Raw genomic sequence first — 14,664 nt, 5'->3', positions numbered from 1 at the left:
TGTTGGATTGTGCCGGATCAGCAATGCACAGGGGAATAAGGTTATAGTTTAATGTTCAATTGGGCATGATAAATAATACACGGGTTAAGAGTTTTGCAGTAAATTATAAAGCTTGACATACTAAGCAATACACAGGGGGAAGTTGGCTGTTTAAACCTGATATTATAATACACTACATATAATTACAGTTAATGGATATATTGAGATGTGATAAACATTACGTAAGGAATACATTTATCATTAATTAATTGTTCATTTGCACATAACGAATATATTTGTGAATAAAATGTGTTATTTGTCAAATTGGTCTTGGGAACAAATGCATGGGTGCAAAGATCCAGTTTGATGTTAAATCGGGTGGATTAACCAATACACATGGGAATGACATTGCAATGAATTGCTTAATTAGACGTGATAACTAACACACACGGCATAAATTTACAGTTAATTGTTAAAACGCAAATGATAACTACTGCACAAGGCATAAGGTAACAATTAATTATTCATTGCTCCTGATTAAAGTCACAGCTAATTGTTGTATTGGTTTTGATGACAATTCACACAAAATACGTTTACATTTAGTTATTAAATTGAGCTTGATAACTAATAATGTGCATTACCGTTCTTCAAAATGCATCAAACAGTTCTTTCCTTTCGGTGTTGTGTTATTTCTTGGCTTCATGGTTTACTTTATCAAGCCACCCATCCCTTCCCCATTATCACGGAGCATGTCCCCCTTTCACTTCCTATCTGTCACTACTACATCCGTGGCCAGTCTAATGTTTGGGTCAAGCTTTGTTCTATACCATCTAACCTGTGGGAGTCTCCCGGTGCTCCCGGATGAGGAATTCTGATATTCCCAGGGAAGCTCACTGACTGTTCTTTCTCCAATACTACCTCAATGTCTGCTTTGACTCTGATATTATCACAAATACATTCCAACTGTACTCCAAATCCTTCGTCCACATCCACCACATCATGACCTTACTGTCCCTTGTTAATATGGGATTGACCTTTTCCTTCACCCTCTCGTCTTATTAATGCTGTTTCACAGCTTGGAGTACTTCCTGAGCCCCCATCTGTATGCTGACATGTATATGTGCCGTTATTATGCAGCATAAATTTAGAACAACACTAAGTCCCGTTTTTCTTTGATTCTTAATGCACAGCACTTATCTTCCAGTTCCCAACAGTTCCCTGTTGACCCATCTGATTCAACCTTGCAACATCTCCAGAACTGGAAAAATTGTATCCCAGTTGTTCTCCTCGTCTCCTGTTCTTGTTCAACTTTGTAGTGTTATCACGTATTATGGCAGTCTGCCCATTCTAAGGTATCGCGACAGATTTGCATCTGAGGGCCTTTCATTGTAGGGGTAGAATGGTCCCAGTTTCAATTCCCAGAAATACCATTATCAGTCAGGAGTATTAGCATAACGTACGAAATCGTAGTCAATTCTTCACCTGCAGACATAAAATAATATTAACATCAATTCAACACCTGTCCCATTCTATTGAAAGGCGTTAGACACTGATCACTATGATAACACATGTATTGTATTTTCTACCCTTGTCTCTGGATGGCCAATTTAATGTTGGTTTCTCCCAAATTTTCAACAATGTCATACAAACATTCAGTCAGTCTTCCAGGCAGCACCTCTTGCTATTTTTTTTTCAGCATCACTTGATTACCAATGGAGTAGGGCCGAGAAGATCCGAGGTGAATATATGGAATCTGAATCAAAGATGTTCAGGAGTGCATCCAGGAGTAACACTTTAGAACATTACAGCGCAGTAAAGGCCCTTCGGCCCTCGATGTTTTTTTTAGATTAGAGATACAGCACTGAAACAGGCCCTTCGGCCCACCGAGTCTGTGCCGACCATCAGCCACCCATTTATACTAATCCTACACTAATCCCATATTCCTACCAAACATCCCCATCTGTCCCTATATTTCCTTACCACCTACCTATACTAGTGACAATTTATAATGGCCAATTTACCTATCAACCTGCAAGTCTTTTGGCTTGTGGGAGGAAACCGGAGCACCCGGAGAAAACCCACACAGACACAGGGAGAACTTGCAAACTCCACACAGGCAGTACCCGGAATCGAACCCGGGTCACTGGAGCTGTGAGGCTGCAGTGCTAACCACTGCGCCACTGCGCCGACCTGTGAAACCATATGACCTACACTATTCCATTTTCATCCATGTGTCTATCCAATGTCCACTTAAATGCCCTTAAAGTTGGCGAATCTACTACTGCTGCAGGCAGGGCGTTCCACGCCCTTACTACTCTCTGAGTAAAGAAACTACCTCTCACATCTGTCCTATATCTATCACCCCTCAACTTGAAGCTATGTCCCCTCGTGTTTGCCATCACCATCCGAGGAAAAAGACTCTCACTATCCACCCTATCTAACCCTCTGGTTATCTTATATGTCTCTATTAAGTCACCTCTCCTCCTCCTTCTCTCCAACGAAAACAACCTCAAGTTCCTCAGCCTTTCCTCGTAAGACCTTCCCTCCATACCAGGCAACATCCTAGTAAATCTCCTCTGCACCCTTTCCATAGCTTCCACATCCTTCCTATAATGCGGTGACCAGAACTGCACGCAATACTCCAGGTGCGGTCTCACCAGAGTTTTGTACAGCTGCAGCATGACCTCGTGGCTCCGAAACTCGACCCCCCTACTAATAAAAGCTAACACACCATCTGCCTTCTTAACAGCCCTATTAACCTGGTTAGCAACCTTCAGGGATTTATGCACCTGGACACCAAGATCTCTCTGTTCATCTACACTACCAAGAATCTTCCCATTAGCCCAGTACTCTGCATTCCTGTTACTCCTTCCAAAGTGAATCGCCTCACACTTTTCCGCATTAAACTCCATTTGCCATCTCTCAGCCCAGCTCTGCAGCCCATCTATGTCTCTCTGTACCCTACAACATCCTTCGGCACTATCCACAACTCCACCGACCTTAGTGTCATCTGCAAATTTACTAACCCACCCTTCTACACCCTCTTCCAGGTCATTTATAAAAATGACAAACAGCAGTGGCCCCAAAACAGATCCTTGCGGTACACCACTAGTAACATAAACCACCTGGTCACGATTCAACACATATCTTAATGTAACATCAATACATAACACAATGACAGTCAGGAAAGTGTAGTTGCAAATTGTTAATGGACAGCTTTCTCTTGGTGATGGTTGTGTCTTTGCCTACACTGAACAGTGAGAAGATGTATTTTATAGCCTGGCCACTATCATACCGAAGGACAGGAAAGGCCCCCAGAAACCCCGTTCTTTTGATCAGATATCCCAGACGCACAGGAATGGCTTGTGTCGAATATCACATGTGGCCTGACGTTGGGATACCTCTAAAAGTGCAAATATGACGTGTTACTCATGAGGTAACCAATATGTGGAAGGCATGATGATAATGGACTGAAGACTGGGTCTGCGACATGGTCAGTCGGTCTGAGAGCACCATTGCATGAAATGGTTAATGTGACGCTGGAGAGTGTGAACATCTTCTGTATCACTACTAATTCAAAGTTTTCAATCAATGTTCTGACACATACCCTTTAGAGAAGCCGACATTCTGCCTCCAGCTGAATAAAATTATCGGGGCCCTGTTAATCACACTGGGACATACCAGAGGGAAGGGCATTCAAGTAGACAAAGGGGCAAAAAGGAACCTCAACTGAACAAAATTAATTAAAATTTTCCACCGTATGGGTACCAGTGAACCAAGAATGGGGGAACATTTATTTTAGTAAGTTGCTGATTCTTTGATGTATGGAAACACAGCATGAGATGATTCCGGAACAGGTGTTGATTTCCTATTTACAGCCCTGTCAGCTCTGCTTGCATCGCGTCCTTGCAGTCACTTGCTGCTGAAAACTGTGAACCATCTGGCATTGACTCTGGATGACAGGATCCCCGAAGCGGATATCACAAGGTGGCAATGCCACGATACAGAGATGCCCACGTTTAGCGATGCTGCCCTTGAGATTCCAGTGCAGGCTGCAAGGGAAAAGCGGGAGATCCACTTTCCCATTAATGGTGGGAGAGGTCCTACTGCCTGACCAAGCAAACCTGGATGGAGAGCACGGAGGAGGTCAGTAGCTGTGGGGTCTCTCCCGGCAGGGTGTACAGTGCTGCAAGAAGGTCAATGACATCCTGCATTCTGCCAAGGTGAGTGCTACAAAACTCTTTTTTTTTAGTGAGTGCAAGTGTCTATGCAGGAGGAACTACGACATGGGGAGAGTCGCACGATAATGGTAATGACAGAAGACACCAGCTTTACCTCATCCTGACAGATGCATGGCCACTGGCCATCCAGTTTCACAGCCTGGCTCCATTAACTCACTGAAGGCGACTGGCAGCATGAGCTATATATGATACCCCACTCAGGGATGAGGGTCTGCTCCTAGTAGAATTGTCACGTTGATCTCTCTGCAAACTATGCCTACCTGTATCTTTTCTCTTGCAGGACATGAGGGCTCAGAACACAAGGGAGACAGCCTGAACTGGTGGAGGAACCCCAGATCTTTGGCCTCTCAGAGCAGTCGAGGAACAGGCATTAGAATTGGCAGGGACACAGAGCGACCGTACCATATCCGATGGAGAGACTGCAATATCCATGCAAAAGTGAGGATTGACTTCCATCGACATACATATCACTGGCGAAGACCACATCTCGTAGGTTGCAATGCCGAGATCTGCACAGTCTAACCCACACGCAGCTTCCACAGTGCAGACTGTGACACTGACCACTCCCTGGTGTGCAACAAGGTGAGACTCAAACCAAAGAAGCTGCATCACTTGAAGCAGAAGGGCCACCCACGCATCAACACGAGCAGAATTTCTCATCCACAGCTGTTACGTAAGTTCCTAAATTCACTTGAAAAAGCCCTTCAAAACACTCCCACAGGGGATGCAGAGACCAAATGGGCCCACATCAGAGACGCCATCTATGATTCAGCAATGACCGCATATGGCAATTGTGTGAAGCAGAATGCAGACTGGTTTCAAGCTCACTTTGAAGAGCTGGAACCTGTCATAGCCACTCAGCGCATTGCACTGCTGAACTACAAGAAAGCCCCCAACGAGTTAACATCTGCAGCACTTAAAGCTGCACAAAGAACAGTCAGGCACAGCGCAAATGACTACTGGCAATACCGGTTCAGTCATATTCAGCCGGCCTCTGACACTGGAAACATCAGAGGAATGTATGATGGCATTAAGAGAGGTTTTGGGCCAACCATCAAAATGATCGCCCCGCTCAAATCTAAATCAGGGGATACAATCACTGACCAACGCAAGCAAATGGACTGCTGAGTGGAGCACTGCCAAGAACTGTACTCCAGGGAAAATGTTGTCATTGAGATCGCCCTCAATGCAACCCAGTCTCTGCCAATCATGGATGAGCTGGACGTACAACCAACAAAATCGGAACCCAGTGATGCCATTGATTCTCTAGCCAGCGGAAAAGCCCCTGGGATGGAGGGCATTACCGCTGAAATCATCAAGAGTGCCAAGCCTGCTATACTTTCAGCACTTTAAGAACTGCTTTGCCTGTGCTGGGACGAGGGAGCAGTACAACAGGACATGCACGATGCCAATGTCATCACACTCTATAAGAACAAGGGTGACCAAGGTGACTGCAACAACTATAGTGGACTCTCCCTACTCTGCACAGTGCGGAAATTCTTCACTCCATTTGCTTTAAACAGGCTCCAGAAGCTGGTTGAGCGTGTCTACCCTGAGGCACAGTGTGGCTTCCGAGCCGATCAGATTCACCATTGACATGCTGTCCTCCCTTCACCAGCTACAGGAGAAATGCTGTGAGCAACAGATGCCCTCTACGTTGCTTTCATTGATCTCACCAAAGCCTTTGACCTCGTCAGCAGACGTGGTCTCTTCAGACTACTAGCAAAGATCGGATGTCCACCAAAGCTACTATGTATCATCACCTCATTGCAAGAAAAGCACAATTCAACATAGTGGCACCTCATCAGATCCCTTTCCTATCCTGAGTGGTGTGAAACAGGGCTGTGTTCTCACACCTACGCTGTTTGGGATCTTCTTCTCTCTGCTGCTCTCACAAGTGTTCAAGTCTTCAGAAGAAGGTGTTTTCCTCCACACAAGATCAGGTGGCAGGTTGTTCAACCTTGCCTGTCTAAGAGCGAAGACCAAAGTACGGAAAGTCCTCATCAGGGACCTCCTCTTTGCTGACGTTCCTGCACTAACATTTCACACTTAAGAGTGTCTGCAGAGACTCATCGACAGGTTTGCGGCTGCCTGCAAAGAATTAGGCCTAACCAACAGCCTCAAGAAATCGAACATCATGTGACAGAACGTCAGAAATTCTCCATCCATCAATATCGGCGACCATGCTCCTGAAGTGGTTGAAGAGTTCATCTACCTGGGCTCAACTATCACCAGTAACCTGTCTCTCGATGCAGAAATCAATAAACGCATGGGAATGGTTTCCTCTGCTATGTCCAGCCTGGCCAAGAGAATGTGGGAAAATGGGGCACTGACATGGAACATAAAAGTCCCAGTATATTAAGCCTGTGTCCTCAGCACCTTGCTCGACATCGGCGAGGCCTGGACAATGTATGTCAGCCAATTCATTACATCTTCGCTGCCTCCGGAGAATCCTTGGCGTCAGGTGGCAGGACCGTATCTCCAACACAGCAGCCCTCGAGGCGGCCAACATCCCCAGCTTATACACCCGGAGAGGCCCGCCACGAGCTTTGATGCCGGGAAGGCCCCAGCGGATTTTACTTTGAGTGGCGAGGCCTCGGTGCGGCCCCCCTCCCCCATTCCCGCACCTCAGCCCCCACCGCTAGGCGTCGGGTGAAGCTGAGTTAATTTGAATTTATTTCAATTGATTTGAATATTTAAATGAAGGTTCTGCCACCTAGCACTGAAGCAGTCCATGTACACCTGCAGCAAGACTCGAACAACATTCAGCCTTAGGCTGAGAAGTGGAAAGTAACATGCATGCCTCACAAATGCTAGGCAATGACGATCTCCAACAAGAGGTAATCTAACCATTTCCCTTGACACTCATTGCCGAATCCCCCCGCTATCAACATCCTGGGGCTCATCATTGAACAGAAACCTAAGTGGACCAGCTATATAAATAGTATAGCTGCAAGAGCAGGTCTGAGGCTGGGAATCCTGCAGTGAGTAACTCACCTCCTGACTTCTCAAAGCCTGTTCACCATCTACAAGACAAACCTCAGATGTGTGATAGATTTCTCGCCAGTTGTCTGGCGAAGTGCAGCTCCAACAACACTCAATAAGCTCTGCACCTTCCAGGATAAATCAGTCTGCTTGATCAGCATCAAATCCACCACCTTCAGCATTCACTCCCTCACCACATTCACACAAGACTTAATTTTATCAGCTCGCTTCCATTCTCGATGACAAGCTTGATAGATAGTGTGGTGCCGGCAAGCTGTGCACCGCAACGCCACCGTGATATTTCATGCAGTGGCTCATTTAAATGGAGGGGTTGGAAATGTCGCCCCCAATGATGAAATGCCGGTGCCATTTTGAAAGGGCTTCAAGCCCTCCAGTAGTTCGAGAATTGTTAAAGAGACAATCATTCTGCAGTGTCTGTAAAAAAACTAACTAAAAACTGGAATCCCCTCTACCACCTCCTCCCGCTGCCACCCCTGCAGTGTTTATATTTGGGCCTATCCAACCAAAATGATCTTTATTCCCACCCCGAACTCCCCCGCCACGAATCGCGTTACATTTACAATTCAACCCCTTCCCACCATCCCCTCAGCCAACAGAAAGTGTTTCTTCCCACTCCTCCTCCCGCCCTGAAAATTACACACCTCCCTACTGCCCACCAGCGTCACACCTCAGATCTCTGATTTGTGGACTGCAAACGACTCCCACCAGTATTTTCTGACTCCTGCTATTCCTAATTTGCACCTAAACTGATTCTACTTCATGTTTTGAGGCCAGATCACTTTTTACTAATGTCCTTATGGCATCCTTTACTATCAGGGCTACCCCCCTCCTCTGTCAATCTGTCTGTCTCTCCGAAATATTATGTAGCCTGGAATATTTATTTCCCAACCTCAATCTCCTTGCAACAAAGAACAAAGAACAAAGACAATTACAGCACAGGAACAGGCCCTTTGGCCCTCCAAGCCTGCGCCGATCCAGATCCTCTATCTAAACATGTTGCCTATTTTCTAAGAGTCTGTATCTCTTTGCTTCCTGCCCATTCATGTATCTGTCTAGATACATCTTAAAAGACGCTATCGTGTTTGCATCTGCCACCTCCACTGGCAACGCGTTCCAGCCGCCCACCACTCTCTGCATAAAGAAATTTCCACGCATATCCCCCCTAAACTTTTCCGCTCTCACTTTGAACTCGTGACCCCGACTATTTGCATCCCCCACTCTGGGAAAAAGCTTCTTGCTATCCACCCTGTCTATACCTCTCATGATTTTGTACACCTCAATCAGGTGCCCCCTCAACCTTCTCCTTTCTAATGGAAATAATCCTAATCTACTCAACCTCTCTTCATAGCTAACGCCCTCCATACCAGGCAACATCCTGGTGAACCTCCTCTGCACCCTCTCCAAAGCATCCACATCCTTTTGGTGATGTGGCGACCAGAACTGCACGCAGTATTCCAATTGTGGCCGAACCAAAGTCCTATACAACTGTAACATGACCTGCCAACTCTTGTACTCAATACCCCTTCCGATGAAGGAAAGCATGCCGTATGCCTTCTTGACAACTCTATTGATCTGCGTTGCCACCTTCAGGGAACAATGGGCCTGAACACCCAAATCTCTCTGCACATCAATTTTCCCCAGGACTTTTCCATTTACTGTATCGTTCACTCTTGAATTGGATCTTACAAAATCTATCACCTCGCATTTGCCCTGATTGAACTCCAACTGCCATTTCTCTGCCCAACTCTCCAATCCCTCCATATTCTCTGACAGTCCCCTTCACTGTCTGCTACTCCACCAATCTTAGTGTCGTCTGCAAACTTTCCAATCAGACCACCTATACTTTCCTCCAAATCATTTATGTATATCACAAACAACAGTGGTCCCAGCACGGATCCGTGTGGAACACCACTGCTCACACGTCTCCATTTTGAGAAACTCCCTTCCACTGCTACTCTCTGTCTCCTGTTGCTCAGTCAGTTCTTTATCCATCCAGCTAGTACACCCTGGACTCCATGCGACTTCACTTCCTCCACCAGACTACCATGGGGAACCTTATCAAACGCCTTACTGAAGTCCATGTATATGACATCTACAGCCCTTCCCTCATTAATCAACTTTGTCACTTCCTCAAAGAATTCTATTAGGTTGGTAAGACATGACCTCCCCTGCACAAAACCATGTTGCCTATCACTGATAAGCCCATTTTCTTCCAAACGGGAATAGATTCTATCCCTCAGTATCTTCTCCAGCACCTTCCCTACCACTGACGTCAGGCTCACCGGTCTATAATTACCTGGATTATCCCTGCTACCCTTCTTAAAAAGGGGACAACATTAGCAATTCTCCAGTCCTCCGGGACCTCACCCGTGTTTAAGGATGCTGCAAAGATAACTGTTAAGGCCCCAGCTATTTACTCTCTCGCTTCCCTCAGTAACCTGGGATAGATCCCATCCGGACCTGGGGACTTGTCCACCTTAATGCCTTTTAGAATACCCAACACATTCTCCCTCCTTATGCCGACTTGACCTAGAGTAATCAAACATCTGACCCTAACCTCATCATGTCCCTCTCCTCGGTGAATACAGATGCAAAGTACTCGTTTAGAATCTCACCCATTTTCTCTTACTCCACGCATAACTTTCCTCCTTTGTCTTTGAGTGGGCCACTCCTTTCTCTAGTTACCCTCTTGCTCCTTATATATGAATGAAAGACTTTGGGATTTTCCTTAACCCTGTTTGCTAAAGATATTTCATGACCCCTTTTAGTCCTCTTAATTCTTCGTTTCAGATTGGTCCTACATTCCCAATATTCTTTGAAAGCTTCGTCTTTCTTCAGCCGCCTAGACCTTATGTATGCTTCCTTTTTCCTCTCAGCTAGTCTCACAATTTCACCTGTCATCCATGGTTCCCTAATCTTGCCATTTCTATCCCTCATTTTCACAGGAACATGTCTCTCCTGCACGCTAATCAACCTCTCTTTAAAAGACACCCACATATCAAATGTGGAATTACCTTAGAACAGCTGCTCCCACTCTACATTCCCCAGCTCCTGCCGATGTTTGGTATAGTTGGCCTTCCCCCAATTTAGCACTCTTCCTTTCGGACCACTCTCGTCTTTGTTCATGAGTATTCTAAAATTTACGGAATTGTGATCACTATTCCCAAAGTAGTCCCCTACTGAAACTTCAACCACCGGGCCGGGCTCATTCCCCAACAACAGGTCCAGTATGGCCCCTCCCCGAGTTGGACTATTTACATACTGCTCCAGAAAACCCTCCTGGATGCTCCTTACAAATTCTGCTCCATCTTGACCTCTAACACTAAGTGAAACCCAGTCAATGTTGGGAAAATTAAAATCTCCTATCACCACCACCCTGTTGCTCCTACATCTTTCCATAATCTATTTACATATTTGTACCTCTATCTCACGCTCGCTGTTGCGAGGCATGTAGTACAGCCCCAACATTGTTACTGCACCCTTCCTATTTCTGAGTTCTGCCCATGTTGCCTCACTGCTCGAGTCCTCCATAGTGCCCTCCTTCAGCACAGCTGTGATATACTCTTTGACCAGTAATGCAACTCCTCCACCACTTTTACCTCCCTCTCTATCCCGCCTGAAGCATCGATATCCTGGGATATTTAGTTGCCAATCAAGACCTTCCCTTAACCAAGTCTCAGTAATAGCAATAACATCATATTCCCAGGTACTAATCCAAGCCCTAAGTTCATCTGCCTTACCTACTACACTTCTTGCATTAAAACAAATGCACCTCAGACCACCAGTCCCTTTGCTTTCATCATCTGCTCCCTGCCTACTCTCTCCCTTAGTCACGCTGACTTCATTATCTAGTACCTTCCAGGCTTTAGTTACTACCTCCTTAGTGTCCACTGACCTCCTCATTTGGTTCCCATCCCCCTGCCACATTAGTTTAAACCCTCCCCAACAGCGTTAGCAAAAGCACCGCCAAGGACATTGGTTCCAGTCCGGCCCAGGTGTCGACCGTCCAATTTGTAATAGTCCCACCTCCCCCAGAACCGGTCCCAATGTCCCAAAAATCTGAACCCCTCCCTCCTGCACCATCTCTCAAGCCACGCATTCATCCTGACTATTCTTTCATTTCTACTCTGACTATCACGTGGTACTGGTAGCAATCCTGAGATTGCTACCTCTGAGGTCCTACTTTTTAACTTGGCTCCTAACTCCCTAAATTGTGCTTGTAGGTCCTCATCCCGTTTTTACCTATATCATTGGTGCCTATGTGCACAAAGACAACTGGCTGTTCACCCTTCCCCTTCAGAATGTTCTGCTGCCGATCTGAGACATCCCTGACCCGTGCATCTGGCAGGCAACATACCATTCGGGAGTCTCGTTTTCGACCACAGAACCGCCTATCTACTCCCCTTACAATCGAATCCCATATGACAATAGCCCTTCCACTCTTTTTCCCGCCCTTCTGACAGCAGAGCCAGCCATGGTGCCATGAACCTAGCTACTGCTGCCTTCCCCTGGTGAGCCATCTCCCACAACAGTATCCAAAACTGTATACCTGTTGTGGAGGGAGATGACCGCAGGGGACACTTGCGCTGCCTTCCTGCTCTTTCTCTGCCTTTTGATCACCCATTCCTTTTCTCCCTCAGCAATCCTAATCTGCGGTGTGACCAATTCGCTAAACGTGCTATCCACGACCTCCTCAGCATCGCGGATGCTCCAAAGTGAGTCCATCCGCAGCTCCAGAGCCGTCATGCGGTCTAACAAGAGCTGCAGCTGAAAACACTTGCTGCACGTGAAGGAGTCAGGGACATCAGCCGTTCCCTGAACTCCCACCTTGAGCAGGAGGAGCATAACACGGGTGTGAGATCTGCTGCCATTTTTAATCTTAAGCTTAACTTAGTCTGAAACTTAGATAAATGAAAAAGGAACGAAAAGGTTTGACCAATCACACGATAAAAAACAAAGCAGAAAAAGCCTTACCTTATCTACACACCACCGAGTCCTTTTTTTTTGGTTAGAGGAGGAGGGCGGGTACCCATGTAGTCTCTCGGGTTCAGAAACGGCCCAAATATATAGGGTTTCACTTACCCAGCAGCCCCTTGGTCCACCAAAACCAAAAGGAAATCAAGTTTAAGCTGAAACTGACCTTCCCAGCTGCTCACTCGCTCGCACTCTCTGCTCCCGAATAAGCTGCTGCAACCGTGTTTCAGCAATGGAAATTAGATCAAGATCACTTACCTCTATTGGAGCCACCAGTCCATTTATCTGATTACAAATGTTTCGTGCATTCAGACAAAGGAAATGTAATTTTTGTTTTTTGAGCCTCTATTCCCTGAAATGACCTTATTTGCCAAAGTACAATTGGACCGTGTAAATGAGGACAGCCACATCTCAGAATGCAGGAGATCATCCCTGAGAGAGACACTCTCACATTTGCAGTTTAATTACTGAATGGTCAGAACCAAGTGAAGGACATCACTGGAACAACATGAGATTTGGAGACGGGATCGATGGATTTTGAAACAACAACCTCATTGCTGGGAAAATACAGCTTCTAATTTTTATTAGTTAATTAATGTGAACAGAATACTCCAGTCTTTGGAGTTTTCCAAATCAATCCTGGAAATAAATACATCCTATCACAACATGGACTGAACTCGATGTCGTAATCTTTTTGTTCAAATTAAAAGAAAAAGATCAATTTAACAACCTCAGTCTCCCAGTGGAGTTCCTACACGGTATAAATTGCAGGCTCTGGGAATGTATCACCTCAGAGTCTAATACAGAGAGATTACCTGCAGAACGAACGGTCAGATCACTTCACACAGAAAGTGCAAGGAACATTTTACAGTATTGAAAAAAAAATATTACCAGACCCTTCCCGTCATTGGAGTTCCTGGTAAGTGACTATAACCATGGAAGCTGTATAATCCAATGCATTAGCTGGTCTCTGTTTTCCTCTGTGACAGATCATGTTACATGATGATCGCACAGTCACTCACATACAACCACGCAGTCAGAAATATCATTTTATTAACTCAAATATCATGAATTTTCCCTGCAGTTTAATCCCATTGTCTCAACTGAAAAATAAAAACCTGGTTGAAACTCAGGCTCAATAAATGATATATTTAATGTTGCATTCGATCTCAGTGAAAGCAAATCCCTGAAGGAAGGTATAAGTGGGAGAATGTGTTAGTGTAAAAACATACTGAGTGTGGGTCACTAACTGGAGTGGAACACCTGACCTCAGTGGCCATGTATTACTGGGTGTACCTGTCACTGTAGAAATATACTGAGTGTGGGTCACCAACTGGAGTGGAACACCTGACCTCAGTGGCCATGTATTACTGGGTGTACCTGTCACTATAGAAATATACTGAGTGTGGGTCACTAACGGGATTGGAATACATGAATCCACTGACCTTGCATTACTGAGAGTATCTGTCACTGTAGAATCAGACTGAGTGAGGGTCACTAACTGGATTGGAGTACCTGATCCCAATGACCATGCATTCCTCTTTTTCTTAATGAACAGCTCCAAGAGAAACAGATGTTAACTATTTACTGAGGGTTTAAAAGTCGGACAGCACTGCTCGTGTCTACAACCCCTGTAAACAGATTTATTCTTACTCTGAGTATAGTTACTGTTAACATTTTATTTGTTTTAGTTTTCATAAACGCCTTCCTGCTGTGGGTTAAGAGTGTTTGAATTTTATGATCTGTCTTTGATACAGGATGAATATTGAGCTGTGATTATTGAATCATCCACTTCTGTAACTGATAACGTTTGTCAGATCAGTTCTGATCTATGATTCAGGGGCTTTACACATGTAACTGCCCTCAGCTCAGTGAGGTGTGTCACTGTTAGGAGGGACACCTACAACTGAGGAACATACATATCAGGCTTTCATAATACAGAGATCAGACTGCGGACAGAAAATAATAACATTAGTAACTATTAATGAAATCAATAGTACACTTCTCTCAGTTCTATTATCATCCTGGTTAAAGTATTTTCACCTTCGCCAGGGCATCAATAGACTTTTTGCTATATGGAGACTAGAGCTGTACACAATACATGAAGTGGTATGACAATTAATTAATTCTTAATTTTAATAATACCTTCAGATATTTTGCTGCATTCTTCCTCTATATTAACTGTACTCTTGATTAAAATTTGTGTGCACATTTCAAAATTGTACTTCTGCTTCACGATTCCATATTGTTTATGTAAATGGTGGACAACAGTGTTCCCAGCTCTGATCCTTGTGGAACACCAGTTCCCACCTTCCACCAATCTGAAGAAATAACTTTAGACTCTATACCCTGTTTACTGTTTCCATAGCCAGCTTCCTGTCCATTCTGCTGCTTGTCCGCCAAGTTCACTTGCTCGGAGATTAGTCATGATTCTGCTGTGTGGTGCCTTATGCAGGCTTTTAGA

Source organism: Heterodontus francisci, unplaced genomic scaffold (genome assembly GCF_036365525.1).
Source record: "Heterodontus francisci isolate sHetFra1 unplaced genomic scaffold, sHetFra1.hap1 HAP1_SCAFFOLD_43, whole genome shotgun sequence".
NCBI lineage: Eukaryota > Metazoa > Chordata > Chondrichthyes > Heterodontiformes > Heterodontidae > Heterodontus > Heterodontus francisci.
The sequence above is the reverse complement of the archived record's forward strand: the minus strand, read 5'-3'. Positions refer to the sequence as shown.